At 35.5% G+C, this 20,552-nt stretch overlaps 1 long non-coding RNA gene across 2 annotated transcripts in view; it reads right to left on the reverse strand.

The window, feature by feature from the left end:
• The window catches only part of LOC118743123, a 104,816-nt gene that overhangs the window by 70,065 nt on the left and 14,199 nt on the right, over window positions 1-20,552 (reverse strand). For both annotated transcript variants that reach the window (XR_004993429.1, XR_004993427.1), the window contains exon 3: window positions 14,041-14,905. This is a non-coding gene — a long non-coding RNA (uncharacterized LOC118743123). The remainder of the gene's footprint in view (window positions 1-14,040; window positions 14,906-20,552) is intronic.

Here is a 20,552-nt window from a genome sequence, read left to right on the forward strand (position 1 = left end):
TTTTTTGACTTGAAGTCAGTGAAAACGAATTTTATATTACATTTTCAAAATCCAAAACGGCGGATCCAATATGGCTGTCGCATAAAAAAAAAAATATATATTTATATAAGACCGAGTATATAGGACCTTTTGAGGTCGTTGATTACGAATGTGAACTCAAATTTTTAAAATTCTAAATGGCGTCCAAATTTCCTTTTAAACTATGTACCAGCCTGCCAAGAGGAAAAAATCCTACGAAATTTGGTAGGAAATGCCAAATAACGGCCACACTCTCTACAACGCTTAACACGTACGTATATAAATTTGTTGACTCTCGTCAAGTTGCTAAGCGCACTAGCGCAAAAAAATTGAAGCAACAGCAGAGCAGTGAGCAGCAGCAGCCTAGGTGTGTAGGGAGTCGCATTGCCTCAAAAAATGGGAGTCAGAGGTGCTTCGGTGTTCTTGTCATATCCTTTTGCGTCCATTAAAGTCACAATACAGTTGAGTTAAGCTGCAGACGATTTATAAATTTACTACTCAGCGCGTTCTTCTTCTTATTCCATACGCTCTCAGTTTCTGTTGCGAGGACCACGCATTTAGCAATGCAGCTACGAGTACTTTTTTATTTATCTGTATGTAATCCTACAACAGGAATTTCAAGTATTTTTGATACAATTCCATGTACGCTAACTTTACTTTTGCGCTGAACAAAAGCGTAAATATTGAAAATGGTAAAACGGTAAATAAATAAACCGAACAAACAAACAAATAGACAAACAGACTGTTGTGAATAAATGAAGCTGGTGACTTCGCCTAGCAGCCACTGTGCCAATTGTAGCAACGAAGAAAAACCAAAAAAAAAAAATAGCAAATACTAAGTTTAAAATCAACACTGCAACTATAACAACAATAGGTGCGTTCGTTTAAAATCTCCAACAGAAACCAACCAACTGCCAAATTCCGGCGAAATGTCATCTGTTCGCTCACAAGAGATAAATATCCAAAATAGTACGCGAACAGAAAATTTGCAGAAACTTGCAAGTTAGACGAACAGCTGATATAATTTTTGTTTACATACAAAAGTGTAAAATTTAAAACGTACGAAAAGTCATCGCAAAGTGTTATACTGACACAGTTTATTGATTAAACAAATAACTACTTATTTCTTACAAGTTTAATTAGTCGCATTTTGTAATTTTTATCTTCCAAATCATCAAATTAAATTTTGTGATTTGCGTAAATGCCAACCAGCTGTTTTTGATCAGCTGTTTCCCTGTTGGCAAATTGCTGTTGGCAAAAATTTTTCCAACAGAAACTAACAGCTTCCCCTCAAAATGAAATGTCACTTTGCTCTCTCAATTTCCCCTACTTTGCAAGTTTTTTGCGTATGCGAACGCAAAAACTTGTAAGTTTTGGTTAAACATGAACAATTAACAGCTACGCGAACGAACCTAGTGTTTTGTAGCAACTCGAGCTGTGAGCTAGTGAAAATAGCCGCAAACAGCACTTAACTGAAGGAAAACGAAAAACGAAAAACGGTAGCCACAATTATCGCATCCATTGACAACAATCCCTTGTCCATACATACATATATACATATGCAGTATATGTAGTAGCACGGATGTTAACAACATTTTTAGCTTCATAAACATAGTACTATGTAAGAACAAATACAAAAGTAGAATTTACAAGTCCAACTTGCAGAAAATTCTATTTAATTGTGAACGCACAAAATTCAAGTAAATATTGCAGTAAAGAGGAAGAGCTAATAGCAATGCAGACAGCGTGGGTGCGCTTGGAAAATTGTAGAGGAGTTTTTGGAAGGCTTTTGCACCAAAATGGATATAGAGTGTAGACAATCGTGATATAGATACAAACATAGGTTGCAGCATTATATTGGGTTAGGTTAGGAGCTTACGTGGAAACCTAATATAGAGGACAGAAGGCCACCGTTACATATACTATTGTATGGAACACTTGTATGGTGGCCATCAACTCAAAAGACAAGTTACCTAAAACTCCTGAGAAAAGTCCAAAGAACAGCACAGTGTTGGTTTTTAATAACATCAAATTTCAAATCGCCATGTACCGATCAAAAAAAATCTACCATCAAAAAATAAAATCGGTTCACAAATGTACATCGCAAATCTACAACCAAATAACGGTGCAAATCTAATGACCATCACACAAAATACCTTCTCGAATAATATATATGTATGTATACTTAGTAAGATCGATATGACTTTTCGAAAAGGTGGCAAGCCTAATCAAAGATATCTTCAAACTAAGGATTTCATAAATCTCTTCAGATTGACACTCATATTTTAAGATTTCATAGAACTTGTGTATAAGTTAACTAAATTCGACTTTTTAAACCGGTGGGAATCCTTTTAAAAAGTATTTTCAAACTAAAATCTTCTTAAATCCCTTTCGACTAACATTGTGATAATATTTCAATTAACTGATGAAATAAGTTGAATTTGATTTTTTAAACATGCGGCAACGCCGTAAATATGGTTCAGAAATAAAGCCTTTTCAAACCACTTTCTACAGATACCAATAGTTTAAGAATTCATTTAGCTTTTTAAATAAAAAAGCATTTTTAAACAGGTGGCAACCCTCTTCAAACAGCGAAAATATAGCCTTTTCAAACCCATTTCTACAGATACCCATAGTTTAAGAATTCATTTAGCTTTTCAAATAAAAGGACATTTCAAACAGGTGGCAACCCTTTTCAAAATATTTGCAAACAAAAACAAATAAAAACCTCCTGTTATCAAGAAAACAATCAGCGCTTTCGCTCCTCCACTAGTTTCTGGGTTCATCGCTATATGTTCTTCGGATACTCTAATAATGTCCATTTTAGTCGTTTCGCCCAGTTGAAATTGTCTAGCCAAAATAAGTACTACTCTTGCGTTTCGTTACTCAAATCCCTTATGGGCAAACCTTCTCCTTATTGCACAGTCTGGTAGACATGTTTGGGTGCTCTGGTTGCTCTTCTCTTCGCCGAAACGTTCAATTAAAAAACTGTTGTGCATCAACAAAAAAAAATAAAATTAAATAATTATCTAACGGTCGCCAAACAAGTTCCTCATTCCGATTTCATTAAGGTGATATTTCATTTCGCACACTGGTGGTGACTACAAAAAATGTGCCAAGCAAAAAAGTTAAAGAATGAAATGAACTAATACACCGCCAGAGAAAAAAAACGGTACAGTACAGTGTGGCCACGCAAAAAGAAAATGAAAAAAAAAAATTGCCAACTGAAAAACGCAATTAATTAATTTCAAGAAAATATTTGCGGACCACCAACAACCGTGTCCACCGCACAAGCCAGCCTAGCTTTATTTGGGCAAGTTAACAGCGACTAACATATTTGGTTTTTAGTTTGGATTTTTTTTTTTTGTTCGTTTATTAAACCACTTTGTCAAGAGGGATTTGATATTGAAGCAGGAAAGTATAAGAAGATATAAAAGAATAGCTAAAGCGAGACAAAAAACTACTGAAACTGAGATCAATCAAGTGCAAGAATGGCTCGTTATGCGAAGAAAGGTAATGAAGAATTGGGCAAGGATACCCACCACCTGAGGGCGGCAGGGCGGCAGGGCAGCAGGGAGTAAAAGCGAGGATATGCGAAAGCCGTAACATAGCTGCAGAAATGCACACCAAGTACGCTTGCGAAGATAGCAAAAAACAAAAGCGAAAGAATAAAAAAATAAACAAATAAACAATTTACTTATAAGATGAAATCAATCTTCGCAGATAATGCTGGCAAAAAAAAAATAACAATAAACCAAGGAAAATAACAATAAAATAAGACGACTACAGAATAATAAAATAAAAAAGCAAGAAATCAGACATATGTAAGTGGAGAAAAGGAAGCAAACGAAAAAATGTATGTGGATTGTAGAGTGGCCACTGGTCAGTAAACTGGTTGTTGGCTCGAAAAACTTTGGCTGCTGTTTTTGCTTTACCAGTACATAAGTGTGGCTGTGCGCGTGTGTGTTGCAAGAAGCCACCTTTGGCTGGCTGAGCTGCTTGGGTACTGGTCAGCGACGTTGAAGTGGATGAAGTGTTTATAACCATCGTAAATGTATGTAGGTATGGATGTACATTAGACCGCAGCAAAAAAATATTTTTTGTTTTTAATAGTTCTACTAGAATAATACAATTACTTCCTTGGAAAAGTTTAGTAATTTTTGGTGAGCTTTAATTTACTGAAATTAGGGTGGTACGTTAAGGTAATAAAAACTGAGATCTGGGGGGTAGGAACTTCGCAACATAAAAAAATTGTCTCCTCGAGCTAAGAAAGTCAATCCATCAAACTTTAAGCTCCCACTGTGAGCATAAAACGAAAAATGTGAAAATTCGTTCCGTAGGTTTGGTCGAAAAAGTTTCCTTTCCGAAATTGCCTTCCAAAAATTCTTTAGACTCAAGGCGAAGTTTTTTTTTTTTTGGAGCGGTCTAATGTACATATACCAATACAAATATATGTATGTACATATGAATCCTTATTTGCTACTGCCATATACATTTGAGTGTGCTCTTATGTGTGCTTCAGTTTAAGTGGGTACACTGATTTTTGCAGAAACTTATTGTAGGAGGGTTAAAATAGTTAAGAAATATATGAGCTCCCATTTTTGAGAAGTGGTTAGCCAAACCTCTTCTACCATTTATGGTATGCGTCTTGATATTAAAATAAAAAATAAAATAAAATTAATGTTTACATATCGAACCTTCCCCAAGCACTAGTAAGGGGAGCACAGCGTTATGCTTAGCAAGTAGTTCTTGGCCGACAGCTGTCGACGCAATCACCTGAACAGGCACTTGTTAGATGCTTTGAACTTAAGGACGAGCTCCGAGGCAACGTACATCAGCCACTTGTCCGGAGACTGTGCAGACCGTCCGTCAACCACATTCCCACTACGTATTGCGAGGAAATAGCTTCACCTGCGTTATTCTGGCACAATAACGATCTGAATTTCATAAAAATCTAAATCTTTCACTACTCACAAGCGCCCTTTACCTAAACCTCTCCGACCATTTAGAAACAGCAAGTTTTTTAAGCCTGTCATTAGCTAAGCTCAGGGACCGAGAACGTGTTCCAGTTTTGGTTTAGTTCTTCACGAGATCAAAACGGGAACAAAAGTATTGAGAACAGTTTGAACGGAAACAAAATGGGAACCAAATGCCAACAAAACTCTCGGGAACGTTTTTCAGAAGAACAGAATAGAACGAAACTTTCAGGAACGTTTCCAATGAGAACGAAAGTGTCGAGAACGTTTTTAAGGAGGATCAAATAAGAGCAAATGTCTGATGAACGTTTTGAGAACATAACGATCAGGATGAGAAGGGCGTGTTGGGATGAAAAATCGTTTCAGTGAGAACCACAACTTTTAGTTCTAAGCCAGAGGAAAGCTAGATCGCTTCAACTTCCAGATCGTTTATCATTAGGGTGAACTGTCCATTTATGGAACAATTTTACATTCTCTGTGCAAGAAAAGTTCCTTGTTTACATAATTATATTTCAGTACTTTTTTGATTAATTTTAAAATTTAAACATTTCAAACTAATGGTATGCTATGAGAAATTTTTTTTTTCTCACTACTATTTTTCGCAAAAAGTTCGAAGAAGATGTCTTCCCGTTCCGTTCTCTGTTAGAAAGTTCCTGGGACTTTAGTTTCCATATTTTTGTTCGACAGAAAGTTGCTTAGACTTTTGTTTCCGTCTCGTTCTTTGCCAAAACGTTCCGGAGACTTTTATTCCTATTTTGGTTTTCTTAGAAATGTTCCCAAAAGTGTTGTTCGTACACATATTTAATATATTTTTTATCACTAATCAAACAATTGATTAGGGGGATACTCTCGATGTAAAGCCCGGTTTTGCTATAACATACACAGTCACGCCTTAACTTACAAGTCATATTTATTAAAAGTACATGGAAGATTTTGACACAGTATTCTTTATGCACATATATATCACTCTTTTCTTGTATATAACAATTTTAGAATGAATTTCGAGTGTGCCAATAAAAATTTTAAAAATGGAATCTTAGTTTCTCAAATCATGGCCGTCTTTTAATCAATGTATTTTTTTTTTTCATTTGGTGACACACTAGTGTTGTTACTTATTAATTTTTACTGTCGATACTTCGACCACAATCTGATGTCATTCTCAGGAACTCTTAATTGTGTCGACCGAACACATTAAAGTCGAAATATCGACAATAAAAATTAATAAAACTAAAACTGAAGTCTTATACATTTGCTCCGCCTCGAGCATAATAAATAAAAACTATCATAGCTTAAATTATTGTAAATAAACAAACTGTAAAATTAAAAAAAAATACAAAATAGCTGAAACACATATTCTGCATGCTGCAATTTTTTTTTAATTTGGTGGCACACTCTTGAAAATTCACCGATATGTTTTATTTGATGCCAACGTCCATTACCTCTAAAATGAACATTCTATTTGAAAACTTCCCAAAGTTATTAAAAAAAAAAAAAACAAATAAGATTTTTTCGAGGATCCCCCTATTATATTTCCAATCACATAATTTCGTCGGATTTTCATATTTCCGTTTTTTGTTGCTCTTCCCATAAATAATGTATTGGGGCAATATCAACTTTTGTTGAGATACTATTCATTTGTGAGGCACAGTACAGCTCAAGTCGCAGTGCATATCCTGTATTGTATCTATCCTGGCTTAGTTTCTGTGGCTATTCTAACTTTTTCGTTGTGAAATTAGAAATAATTGATTCTTTGGTAGGTTTAGAGGTCTACTTAACGTCGACGGAGTATCGCCGACCAGAAAAAGCTTCCAGCTTCCCATTGGGAGTTGGAGCTTTCTTTAGCTAGAATCAGCCCCCTCATTAAAATATTAAGAGAAGACTTTAAATTTCAAAAAAAAAATCGACTACCTTAAGTCTATCGAATCCTCTTTGCCCCCCAAAATCAGGACCGTCCCTGCCTGCATGTAAGACAGTACAGTCGACTCTTGAGTTGAGTAATGGGAATTTTGACGGCTAAATCCGAATGAATGAATATTCGGACGCACCTCCCATACATGTGGCCGGCCAGGAAAGATACATGTGTACATATGTATGTACATATGCATGCATGTGTGTGCAGGCGTTGCCCCTCCGCCCTTAAGCAGCAAGAGAGGAAAAGAAAAATGTAACATGGGTGGGCCAACAGCAATTTGGTACTGCAAATGAGATTTCCTTTTAAAGCTAAATACAAATAGGGAATTGTAGGAATTTCGTATGTTACGGAATGCGAGTGAATGAATGTGTGGGTGTGGGATGTGTGCGTATATGTGTGTGTTTTAGTAATTTTCGTTATCGATGCTTTTCAGTAATTTTCTCATTTTGCTGTACAATAATCGTCTATGTATGTGTTGGAATGTGCTGTTTTTTTTCTATAAATGTTATGATTGGCTTGAAAATAATAAAATAAAATAAGAACTAATTAATTTATCACAGATTGGGAAATCTGTTACGGCATTGAACTCTGATAATAATTCAACCCAATGGTGGTATTTAGGGTGAGCGTGGGAATTGAAGATATAAGTATCATAAGGCTGGCAAATTATTAGCCAATTATGACGGTCGCTATTTGGTCAGAAGTGGGAACAGAAGTAGAATTGTTAAATAAAATGCCATAGGGAAAGTTTAGAAAAGTTGAAGTTCTATGAATTCACGACACATCCTCGCATGAAGGTGGTTTATCGTGTAACCCAGAGAAAGATCTGTAAATCAAGGCTATTCCACGACTAGTTCAGGATTATTTCGTGACCTCTTCACGACCATTACGGGATTTGTTTGGGATCATTTCGGGCCTAGTTCGGGATCATTTTGGGATTTGTTCTGAGTAATAGTTGAGAACTATTTTAGGAAAATTTCGGTACTCGTTTGGAATAATTTTGGGAATGGTAAGGGTACCATTTCAAAACTTGTTCAAGAGCCTTTCGGGCAAGTTTACGTCGGTTTCAGAACCACTTCGGGACTGCTTTAGAATCGTTTTGGGATTAGTTTGCAGCAAGAATTGTGGAAATGTCACCGCGAAGACCCAGATTTGGTAGTTGTGATGCGAAGTTTGGAGTTACAAGAGAGGAACTGCCAGCAGAAGGCAAACCCGCAAAGGCATACTTGGTATAAAGGGGCAGTTTGAAGTAAGGATTGGATTGTTTACATCGGTTATGGGAGAGTGAGTGAGTATGTCCGACGCATTCGAAATCTAGTAGTTATTCCGAAAATTTGAATGCCGGACGTTCCCTGCGAGTTTCGCAAAGGTCAATATGTAGAACAAAGGCAATAAATAAAACCTGTTAGAGGATATATTCTATTGGGAGGTTTTCGTATACCGGCCTAAACGTGGATGCTGATTCTGCAATCTATGTAACTAAATCTGGCGGCCATAGCCGGAAAAAGCGGTATAAGTTAGATGCATGACCATTTGAGAAAGCGCTCTCTAATCATAAGAGATACGCCGAAAGAAGCCAGGTGCAATAAAACAGCGATCCATAAGGGCCTTCCCGACAAGCGATTTGGCGTTGCTGTACAAGCCGCAACGGAATGGAGGGCTTTTCCTCTGTAGCGCAATGCATTTTACTGATAAGGACCATTCAAGGTTGAACAACGGCCCCATAAGGTGGCGTATCGCATGTGGACTATTGGAAGGCCGAGAAACAAATAATCAAAATGAAAGCATTCCGATTAGAAAGGCTTGTAGGATTTGAATAGACAAATGTGTCAGATTGCGACGACCATAACCTACGAATGAACACAAACGCTTCAGCTCTGAAAGTGTACCACGCAGATCATGATGCTGGTAACAGATGGAGAAGAAGGTGTAAAAGGACTTGGCATCACTTGGCATTTCGAATTGGCGATAGTTGACACAAAAGTGAATGACTGGCATGCTTTATTGGACTTGGCCAGACTCGCTTACACGGTTACAGCGCCTCAAGAGAAAATAGAAGAGAAGACACACTGCTGAAAAGTGTGACGCCATTAGGGACCACTCGGAAGTGGCCAATTGAATAACTGAACTCCTTTTCAACTGCGAGGTAGTACTTTTTTATCACATATAATCTTTATCTGGCTGCATATCGTCCTCCCGTAGTTCACTCTTTGACGAAAGGGACTTATGTGAGCTCAGCGAGATCTTGGTGAAAACTCGGGTATGTGTGATTCCAAAATTTGTCTGGCCGTGGGTGGATAGGAGGTGGTCGAGAGAGCTCTTCTCGTTGAAACGCCATAGCTCCCGCTGGTGGTGGATGTTCTGGCAGGCCACTGTCGCATTGGTATTCAGAAGCGGTAAGGATGGGAATATTACCTGATCGTTCCCGTTGCAGTTGCCGGAAGAAGATGAGGTGTACAAACTTCAGTACTTGCTATAAGGCTACCCAGCCTTTGTGACGCTAAGGTTAAAAAAGTTTGATTCGCATTTCTTGACTAGCCCTGAGGAGCTATCAGTCATTGAAATTAGCCACATTCGTAATTTTGTTATCGGCTTGCGGTGGTTCGTCAAATAGCAGGAAAATTCTGGCAACGGGCTTTTAACTCACCACAGTCTTTCCAAAGGCTAAGCCTTTCGTAAGACAACTGCCTATTCTGGCAACTATCTTTAAAGCTATTTTCTGTCTTTCGAAAGACTTATTGAAAAATCTGCTAACGAGGAGGTCTTAGCGATATTTTGTTTGGCAACAACTTTTCTAAGCAATAAATTAAATAAAGCAAAAATAATTTTTGCTCTTTAAAACCATAAGATCTAAGAATTAGAAGAAAATTAAATAAAATACAAAATTAATTAAAAAAACTAAATACAATATGTTTCTAAAAATTAGATAAAACAAACAAAACAAAAAAATCTAAAAATTAAAAAAAAAAATAGAAAAGAAAACAGTAAATAAGTTTTTAACATTAAATGAGATATTTTTTTATATATTTTTTTTTTCATTTTAAAACCCTACAATCTAAAAATTAAAAGAAAATTAAATTTAAAAAATTTAAAAAATAAATATCTAAAAATTTAATGAAAATAAAAAATATTTTTTTTTTTAAACAATACATTCCAAAAATTCAAAGTAAATTAAATTTAAAAAAATTTAAATCAAACCAAAGAAAAACTCCATAAAAAGTTTCTAAAAATTGAAAAACATAATTTTCTTTTAAAAATAATAATATCTAAAAATTAAGCAAAAATTTTACTTAAAAAATGCCGCTGCAAAGCGCGGGCAAAGTGATACACATCTCCATTTGGAACATACTCAAGAGCTTTCTGGCAAAAGACCTCTTCACCCTGAAAGTTGGCAAAGGATCTTTTTTAGACAAACAAAATCTTTCAAACGTTTCTTGTCTACTGCATTTCAATTGACTTACAAAAGGCTTGTAAATATTTTAGCCAGAATTACTTTGTGAGTAGTGCTCGCCGTTTTAGATTTACGTCGTATCACAAAGGATAATCTCTTAGATGTCCAAGTACATCCCTTATCTTACACAACCACCGTTATCTCACTGAACGTAGCCCGATGAAAAAAGTTTGTTGTCTCATTGAACAATTTAGTATTCATATAAAAGATTTATGAGAAACACCTTTTTTTTTGACGACTTGCCGAAAGCAAAAAATTTCACATTCCAAATATACTCTTTTGGCTAAAGTTAAAAATTGATTAGAATATTTTGTCATTAGTTTTATTTCACACATCGTAATGCGGGCCAAATTATGTAGTACAAGTGGGAACAACATGCATTGCTCTTTTCATGCCCGGACATTTGTCCAGCTGGCTTGCGACAAAATAAGAGATTTAAAATATTTACAGTGTCACTGTGTGGACAACCAATTTACACATACACATGCACTCTGTACACATACATACATACATATGTCTATAAACGTTGCATAAAGAAGCTCCCATCTTCCCTGTAGTGAAACTCCGAACTGGTGAACCAAATTTATAGTTCCGTACTGGCTCTTTATCGCCAAAAACGAACCAGTCCGATAGTAACTAGATCGCCACCAGTTCAAAAGTAGCGAGATGTGGTACATTTTAAAAACAATTTTATTTCCAGAAATCTATATCTATAATAACGAATTTAGAACTAGTTCGGAACTACCGAAAAAGGGATTCAGGGGGGGGGGGGGTTGCTTGTTTGCTTTAAGTAGATTTTTGCTTGGCTAGTTTTTCGTTCAAATACGCTTTCAGTCTGCACTTCGCAGTTGCGTTTTCATAATTTGGTAATACAAAACTAAAATTTTTGTTAATATTTTAACTTTTTACGACCTTCTAGATCTAGAGATTTTCCCCACAGGGTCCATACATATGTAACGTACGCAAGTATTTGCATATATGTATGTAAAAAAGGAAATTACAAATACCTACATACATTCCTTGACACCTCCACGTCCACATATTTATGTGTTCATGTTTTCGCATGCACTTCGCAAACAACAGCTCGAAAATATGCAATTGCATGCACTCACCAGCACACCCATGCACACATACATACATACATATACATATATATACAATATCAGAAGTGCATTTAGAGAACACACGACAATATTCAATTGTTGCAAACATTTCCATTCACTTACGAAAATTTTCAATTATCCTGTAACAAGTTGGAGACGAAGATTCGCAGTGGGTTGGCAATGTGTCTGAATGGTGAAAATGGGTGGAGAATTTGGTAATTTCGAGTTGCGAGAGAATAGCTGGCTGTTCAACTTGCTTGCCACTTTACCATTTTGACTGTTTGCAATATACTTTGCCCTGTTTTCATACGTGTTTGTTGCCAAACTCACTGAAGTGTGTGAGTAACACAACTACTCGCTCGTATGTGAAAGACACACTCATACGCACTTTTGGCTAGAAAGTTTCGTAGCACAAAAGTCACCCACAAAACGTCGTCAAAAATACGTAGTTTACACTTCTGTGAAATGAAATGGCGGTTCATTACTTCGCAACGTGTTTTGCAATTGTAGAAGGCTTCATAAAAATTCATTAAGAAAGGAAGAAGTGTTTCATAGCAGAGAATAATTGTATCTAAGAATTTTGTGTGCTTTAATTAAAAGCTGCTTAATTGAGAAAATATTTTTTCCAATTTGTTGTTCTCTGCGATTCTCATGAATAATTTAAAATTTAGATTCAGACTTGAGCATTGGAAACCTTTTTCTTCAGTTTACACTGATTCTTTCTTAAACTGGTTTAATAGCTATCACCATTTATTTTTTATATTTTTTATTTTTTATAACCGAGCGCACTTTTGCACAAGGGTATTATAACTTTATTCACATAACGGTTGTTTGTAACAGCCAAAAAGAAACGAAATAGATATAGACAAATGTATAGTACATAAATGTTCAGAATGAATAGAGAATTCGATTATGCCATGTCTGTCCGCAATTTGGCAGTCACTTTGAATGAAATACGAAAAAATGTGATCAAAATTTCTACCAAATTAACGACGCTTTTTACTCAATATCTCGGAAGCTAAAGGAGATATCCAAACATGGAGAATGCCATTTTTAAGACATTGATTAGTTTAATATGACTGCATCACCAACTAAATTTTTACTAAATTATCGAAAAATTTGTAGTCATTATCTCGGAAACTAAAGGAGATATCTAAAAACTGATAACCCCAATCGAGAGACCTTATTTCAAAATATATAACTGCATCTAGAACTAAAAATCGTCACAATGGCGCTTACGACAATCTTTTACCCAGGCGACGATATGTATCCTATATGTATTCGCCCATACGATGAATGCATTAGAGATGCCAGATAGAAATAAAAAAAATCGATATTTTAAGTGATTCGAATCGAAATAAAAATGATCGATGCAGGAAGAAATTGTCAAGAAAATAAATCGCTATCCCAAGATCGATTCGTATATTTGGTCAAATAATAAATTTTACTTAATTTTAACAAAGAAACAAAACAATGCCATCTGACCAACACTGAAATCATAAACATTTATTGTAAGTAATTTTGAAAATATACACTGTTCATAATGTAACAGTTCGTAATAACTTTTGCAAAAAAAAAATGTTAGATATGGTATATGGGTTCACAAATTCGAGCCCCTTTTAAGAATACAGTTAATTAAAAAAAATAAAAAAATTATCAAGAAGCAAAAAATTTTATGTTTTGCCTCAATATTGACCGCTATTTAAAAAAATGTGTTATATATAGGCAAATACAATAAAGCTTACCTACACAGATTATTTTTGCAATATGTAAATTTTTTTCTATTTTTTTGTTTTCGCTAACTCTATATTTCACGCCTAAATTTCACTTTTTAGAAACTATTTTAGTACGCAGTGTGGCCCATTACATTTTTTTCTTACTTTTTTTTGTTTTTTTTTTTTTTGCTTGAATTGTTGTTTTTGCTTGAATGTTTGCTTGAGTTGTTGCTTAAGTAAGTCAAAGAAATTTGAAACTTGCACTGCACACACATTTTTATTTAAAAGAGTAATTAAAGGCTTGCAAAATTTTAATGAAACTTTGCACAAAGTGTAGAACTCCAATTTTTGGAGTTTTTGTTGTAGTAACACCCATAATTTTATATGGAGTTATTTTCAGGAGACTTCCCTCAGCAGCTTTGTAGTCGGAGGAGTAAGAGAGCCGGTCATTGAATTCTTTGGTCTTTGCTCTCTCAAATTGAGGTGGGTGGGAAGCCTCAAATGGCAATTTCCTTAAAATTTTATATATACTGTCTGAAGCATCAAATGTGGAAATATCGAATGTCGATTTGCGACTTTTTTAATTGTTGGACGAAGCGAATTGGAACTAAAAAAAATCTACCAAAAACGTAATCCAAAGGACTGGAATAATCGATCTTGATTTAATCGATTTAAAAATGGCATCTCTAGTATTTATGCAGGGGTTTGCATTAGCAAAAATATTGCTATTCAATGTACACACATTTCTACATGCATATGTATGCATTTGCCTACCAGCATGCCACATTATGTTTGAATATTTACTTTTGCCCAATCGACAGAGAAGAGCCAAGACTCTATACGAGTAAGATTGAATAAAACTCACCTCTTCGACACGTACACCAATTACGCTGTAATTTCCTGCTGTTTTGTTGCTCCTTCAGCTGCGGCTGTTATTATTGTGGTTGCGCTGTTGCTGTCGCTGTTTTATATTATTACTCCAGCGGCACGTAGTGATACCTACCTACGCGTCCGTGGACAACAAGTTTGCGACGCCAACCGCTTGAAAACAAAGTACGATTACACTCGCCTTTACTGGCTGCCTATCAGCTTGTTTGTCTACCAGCCTGTCGTCTAGCAACGCCAGCGGCGACCAAAGCAACTTGTCTAGTTCAAGCCTCGACTATCAGCTTACCAGCGTTAAACTACGCTCTTCGCCTTCTTCGTCTTTTACCACAGCGATTGCACTTTATTCTTCACTAACTTGCAACTTACCAAATCGTGTCTGGCGTTGAAGTACTCGTATAGGTGGTATGTATTGCTGTGGGTTCTTTAACCGCGACGAGAACTGGCCGAGCAACGCAAATTACTTTTGTCTACGCCGCAAAGTCTGCCGCGAAGTGGGTTCAAGTGGCGAGACGTGCAACGGCACAAGCAGGTGAGTACGAGTACTTGCAACTTAAGCTGAGTTTATGCGCTTTTTATTGCTGCTGTTGTTGTTGTTGCTATAGCTGTAGCTGTAGCTGTGCTGTGTGTCGCAAAATTTCGCGTCGCGTCACCGAAACTTGTATTACGCCTCAACACGCTGCCCAGATAATGAAACCCCTTTTTTGTTTGGTGTCTGTCCTGTTCTTCCCACAGGCGGTTTTTTCTGCGTTTTTTTTTTGTTTGCTGTTGTTGTTGTTGTGGTGTAGGTTGGTGCATATATATCTGTTTGCTATTTATATTTTCACTACAGCATCACTGAAAGGCTAAAACGAAAGAGCAGAATGAAAATGTCTCATAAAAAATTGAGTCAAAAAGTTCTGTTTGCACTTTTTTCTCAATGCATTCTAAGGTTGCATGCAACATGCGCGCCTAGTCACCTATTTGCTCGTTAGTTGTATGGTTTTGCAACGATTGCATTCGCAGCGACATGTTGCAGCATCGCAAAATGCAAAACTCATGCTCACACATTCGCGATATACATATATGGTATGGATATAACCAGGGTAGCCAACTAATTTTTGAGAATTCCCCGATTCCGACAGTGAAATTACCCGATTTTGCCGGAAATTTCGTAAAATTCCCCACTCATGGATATCTCCTTATTTACAAAAAAAAAAAAAAAATTTTTGCATTTTGACTATCTGCTTTTTTTTATGTAATTCAGCTATAATGTGTTCATAGACCAAACCAAACTTTTATAAAGTTAGTTAACAAATAAAGAAAAAAATTTACATATAATGTTTACACACATACAGTGGTCCAAAAAGTTTTCACAGTTAAATATTTTTTTTTTGCTATCAAATTGATTTATTTTTTTTTTTTATAAAAATGTGTATGGTTAATTCTTTAACAAAAACCGTATGAATCCAAGTTTAAAACTTGGCGTAATATTAAAATAAAAAAATTCGACAAACCTTCGTAAAAATATCGAGCTTTTTAATTAGATTTTCTAGAAAGATTTTAAGTAAGCAGTTTTGTATCACACAAAATTCTAGTAAGTGCAAGTTTCATAAGGCTAAAAATTTTCGTAAACATTTTTTTTTCCGAATGTGTTGCGGTTTTCTTTCACATACAAATTTTTTTTTTTTTAGTTATATGAACGCAAATGCGTCAACAAAAAAATCTACTCAATGGTAATTTGTATAATTTGCAGGAATGCATAATCAGTGCTTTTAGTTACAGTTGCATTTCTTATTCGACTTTTTTACCTCATTATGAAATCAGTCAAGCAAAACAAAGCAGTTCATCTCCCGATTCCCCAATCAAACTCAAATCCCTCGCAAATCGCGTAATTCACCACGAGTTGGCTACCCTGATGCATACATACACACATAGAAACAAAAAATACACAGCTACATAAAAAGCGTATAGCCAATGAATTTAGTGCTGTTGATAGCACGCCTATGTATGGGGCTAAAAAAGCCACAATCGTGCTGCTGCATATGTATGTATGTATGTTACGTACGTATTTATGTTTGTATTGAGATAATCCTATGCACTCACTGCGTTGCAGAGGTGCGCATAGATCAAGGATAAACTGGTTTTTGTTGTGTCACGTTTGGCGTAGACAAGGCGTGTTTTAACACAATGCCGCATGGCATTGCTGCACAGTGATCCAGCGAGCGCTAAAATATTTTTTTTGTTAGAAAAAAATTCAAAAAAAAATCTACAATTCATGACAATTACTCCCATGTTCCTTCAGCTAAAGAAAAGTTTTGTAAGCTGGGCTAATTAAAGCGCTCTCACCTAAATCAATTTGCAGTGCCGAAATCAAGGCGGCTTCGTTGTCAGCAAGCCGAATTCCCTTTCAAGGTTTCTAATATCGTTAACCCAGCATGGAGCCTTGCTCAAAGACCTACTGTGATGAAACAAGTCTTCATCTTCAGATAGCCGAGAAATATTTAGATTCAGATAGAGACACGAAATACTTTGCTAAATGCTCATTATTAAGAAAATCAACTTCTTTGGGGACCAGGATAACGGGATATTCAGGATTATTTAAAAGCCGACAAATTGGCTAGGAAGGTTACGACCAGTCACATTCTATCGAGAAAGGACTTTTAAGCTTTTAAGTTTTTTAGACATCACACCACTCTGACAGCCGCTGAACGCTGAAACAACATTTCCCTTTCTATAAAAGCAGATAAAGATCCTTCCTATAAGTACTCTTATGGGCCTTTGCCTGTTTTGCTTACACGCCATGAGATTACGAATGGACACACCGGATCAATGTCGTGATTTAAGTATCATAGAAAAAGAAGATTTCCAAACATTTTATGCCACTGACCCGATTGAAGTGGAAGAAGAACACGCACGCTTGCCAAACAATTCTTTCAATAACTTGCAGGGATTTTGTACCAATATTTAAGAATTTTAGCAAAACTTACAGCGGTTACAAAAAGGTTTGTATGCTAAAGAAGCCATTTCAAATAGACTATACTGATAGCTCCATATATCATTACATCGGGCCCCTAAGCTACCACCCGTGAATTCAGTAAACCATTTAAAAGATTAACCTTCTGCATTAGATACTATTAATTTTTACTAAATAAAAAAAAGGAACAGTCCAGCGCCTTCGTCTTGGTCTGCAGGCTGTATCGGAGATACAGCCGCTATATTTAAACGTAGAATACGTGGTATGGTTATTGATAACAATATCAATAGAAAAATCGATAAAAATATTGGTAACAAAACCAATAAAAATATCGATAAAAATATCGATAACAAAACCGATAAAAATATCGATATCAAAATCGATAAAAATATCGATAACAAAATCGATGAATAATCTATAATAAAATCGATAACAAAATCGATTAAAGTGTCGATAACAAAATCGATAAAAATATCGATCATTATATCGATAAGAAACGGAAAATATCGATAGAAAAATAAATAACAAAATCGATCATTATATCGATAAGTTCCGAAAGTATCGATAACAAAATCGATAAAAATATCGATAACAAAACCGATGACAAAATCGATTAAAACGTCGATAACAAAATCGATAAAAATATCGATCATTATATCGATAAGTGAAAATATCGATAGCAAAATAAATAACAAAACCGATCATTATATCGATAAGTTCTGAAAATATCGATAACAAAATCTATAAAAATATCGATAACAAAATCGTTAGCAAAATCGATAACAAAATCGATAAAAATATCGATAACAAAACCAATAAAAATATCGATAACAAAATCGATAAAAATATCGATAACAAAATCGATAATAAAATCGATAACAAAATCGATAATAAAGAGATAACAAAATCGATAAAAATATCGATCATTATATCGATAAGTTCCAAAAATATCGATAGAAAAATCAATAACAATATCGATAAAAATTTCGATAACAAAATCGATAAAAAAACCAACAAAATATCGATTATATCGATAAGTCCCGAGAATCCCTAAAATCCCGAAATAGTTCCGAGATTGAGTCTCTGTGCCTTTATCTATATCCTTTTCTCTACAATTACCTTTATTTTAATCTTTCTTCCTCTATCTTCATCTATACTTTTATCGGTATCCTCATCCGCATCTTTTTCTTTATATTTATCTTTGTTTTTATTTTTATGTTTATCATATTCTTCATATACATATTCCCCTTCACCTTTGCACTTATACATATAAGTAAAGTGTTTAAATTTACCTTGGTCTTCATGTTTGCCTTTATCTTTACTCAACTTTGTTTTTGTGTTTATTTTTACCTTGGCCTTTATCCTTTTCTTTATCTATGTACGTCCTCGCCTTTACTTTTATTCTTGGATTGGACTTTTTCTAAATGTTGTTTCACTTCGAAAAGTCTTCGCGTATTATGCATACATGTGTTCATATATGTATGTACATATATAATATGTATGTACATATGTATGTATAGACATACATAGATTACTAAAAATAGAAACAGATCCACATTAACTGCAATCAACATATGTACGTATCTATGTATTTACATATGTACACACGTTGCGATTAGGTTATAAATAGCGCGCCTCTGTTTATCAAAAGCCGCATTACATACGCATACATACTTTTTGTCCCCTTCCCACACTTCCAACATATGCACGTGTTTGCAAAATGATGACGAGGTGATTTTGTATGGAAAATCATTTATGCCCATATATTTGAATAAAATAAACATATATAGAAGATATCAACCAATACTTCTCATATACCAAACGAAAGGAAAACTCTTGAATTTTTGATTAAAGAAAACAAAAACAAAATCATTCGAGCGGTTTTCGAGCATTTTGGTAATGAAAAAAATTTGCAAATTTTTTCAAAAATTTTTTGCCTTAAAATGCTCAATATTTGTTAAATTTATATAAAATTTGTACCCGATAATATTTCTACTGCTCCAAAGAACCTATATCCCGAAAATGAAAGTTATATATGTTAACAATAAGTTGCTAGAGCACTTTAAAGGCTCAAAATTGACCCCAAAATAAGGCAATGTTTACCGTTGTTTTTACGACAGAAACCGAATTGGTTATTTACAAAAATGAATCTGTCGACAGGTTTGGAATTTTATCTTTGAAACGCCACACTTTTCTTTGAAATCGCTTTATTAGTTCTCGTGCAATAAGCGTTTTTGTGAAGCTCTAAAAATTACAACTACAACATTTGAACATAGCCCCCATACCTTAAGGTAAGACGTATTCTACGTCAAAAAAGAATCCAACTCGATAAAACCCGTAACCCTGAGTGTTATCCGTGTTTTTGGTAATGATACTGTGAGCTTTGTTTCAGATATACAAAATGTGATAAGCAAGTGTTCGAAGAGCTTAATCTGCTCTACTCAGAAGAACGTGCTGAACCCTGAAGTCTGAGCTAGGCTAAGTTTCCAGCCTCGACAACCCTGGCTCGTCATATTGTGATGGTAATATTGACACCACTCCGGCACCTTTCAAGAAAGTATTGAGGGCAGTGAAGCTTAGTATACTCAAGCAAAGCTATCCGGCAACACCTAACCTAAAGCGGAGCTAAAAAAAATTCACAAATGCCATTCTGCAACAACATGGTGCTATAAAGAATTCCTTTGATGGCTGCCTGCTCTGCCAAGGGGCTCAAAGCAGTCAAGCCCAAAACGTATCCCCTGCCAGAATTTAAATTGAAAATAGTTCCTGATGGGTTTATTTCCAGACCAGGATAATTTCAAAATGGAGGATGCACGCCCACTAATAAACGCATTGAAAGAAAACCATTGCACTGGTGTTCGTGATTTTGGGTCGAACTTCAAAAAAGACATCCCACCGTTTTTCAAGCAGGGACCCCTGCTATTAACATTTATGGCAGGTAGTATCTTGAGTCCCACATATGTATGCATATAACTATGTCAAAATGGAATACGATTTCTTTGCCACCCTAAATACTTTTAGATCCAAAAATATATTAGTACTGGGCTGAACACTAAGGCAAATACAAAATGCTTATTGTAACAAGGCGCTACCTCTACGTTCCTAGGTCCCAGGGAGGTCCTAAGCCACTGGTTAGTTAAACATTTCAATAGGCACTGAAGTTTAATTTTTAATTTTCCTTTATTTCCCAGTAGCTTCCTTGAGGGGTATGCAGGTCTTCGAAATATGTATCGGAGCAGGATGTGATATCTTCGAAGTGCAACTTTCTCTGAGGTACGTTTACAGACTTCCAGACCAGCGGAGTATTTTTTCACGCCATATCTTTTTGCAATTCGCTGGTGACAAAGTGGATAACCATGAAGAACCTTCAAAAATCGCCTTCGTTATACACAGTATAACTTTGACCTAAGCATTTCAGATGGCAGTCTAACATTCCGTCCATCTTTTACGAGTATGAAGAGCGCAGTAAATCTATACGGGATCCCGGAATATAGTGGTGTTTCTTAACATTAGGAAGCAGAAACGTACGAGAGGCA

The sequence above is a fragment of the Rhagoletis pomonella genome, unplaced genomic scaffold (genome assembly GCF_013731165.1).
Source record: "Rhagoletis pomonella isolate Grant_MI unplaced genomic scaffold, Rhpom_1.0 Rhpom_scaffold_00001, whole genome shotgun sequence".
In the NCBI taxonomy this organism is placed as follows: Eukaryota; Metazoa; Arthropoda; class Insecta; order Diptera; family Tephritidae; genus Rhagoletis; species Rhagoletis pomonella.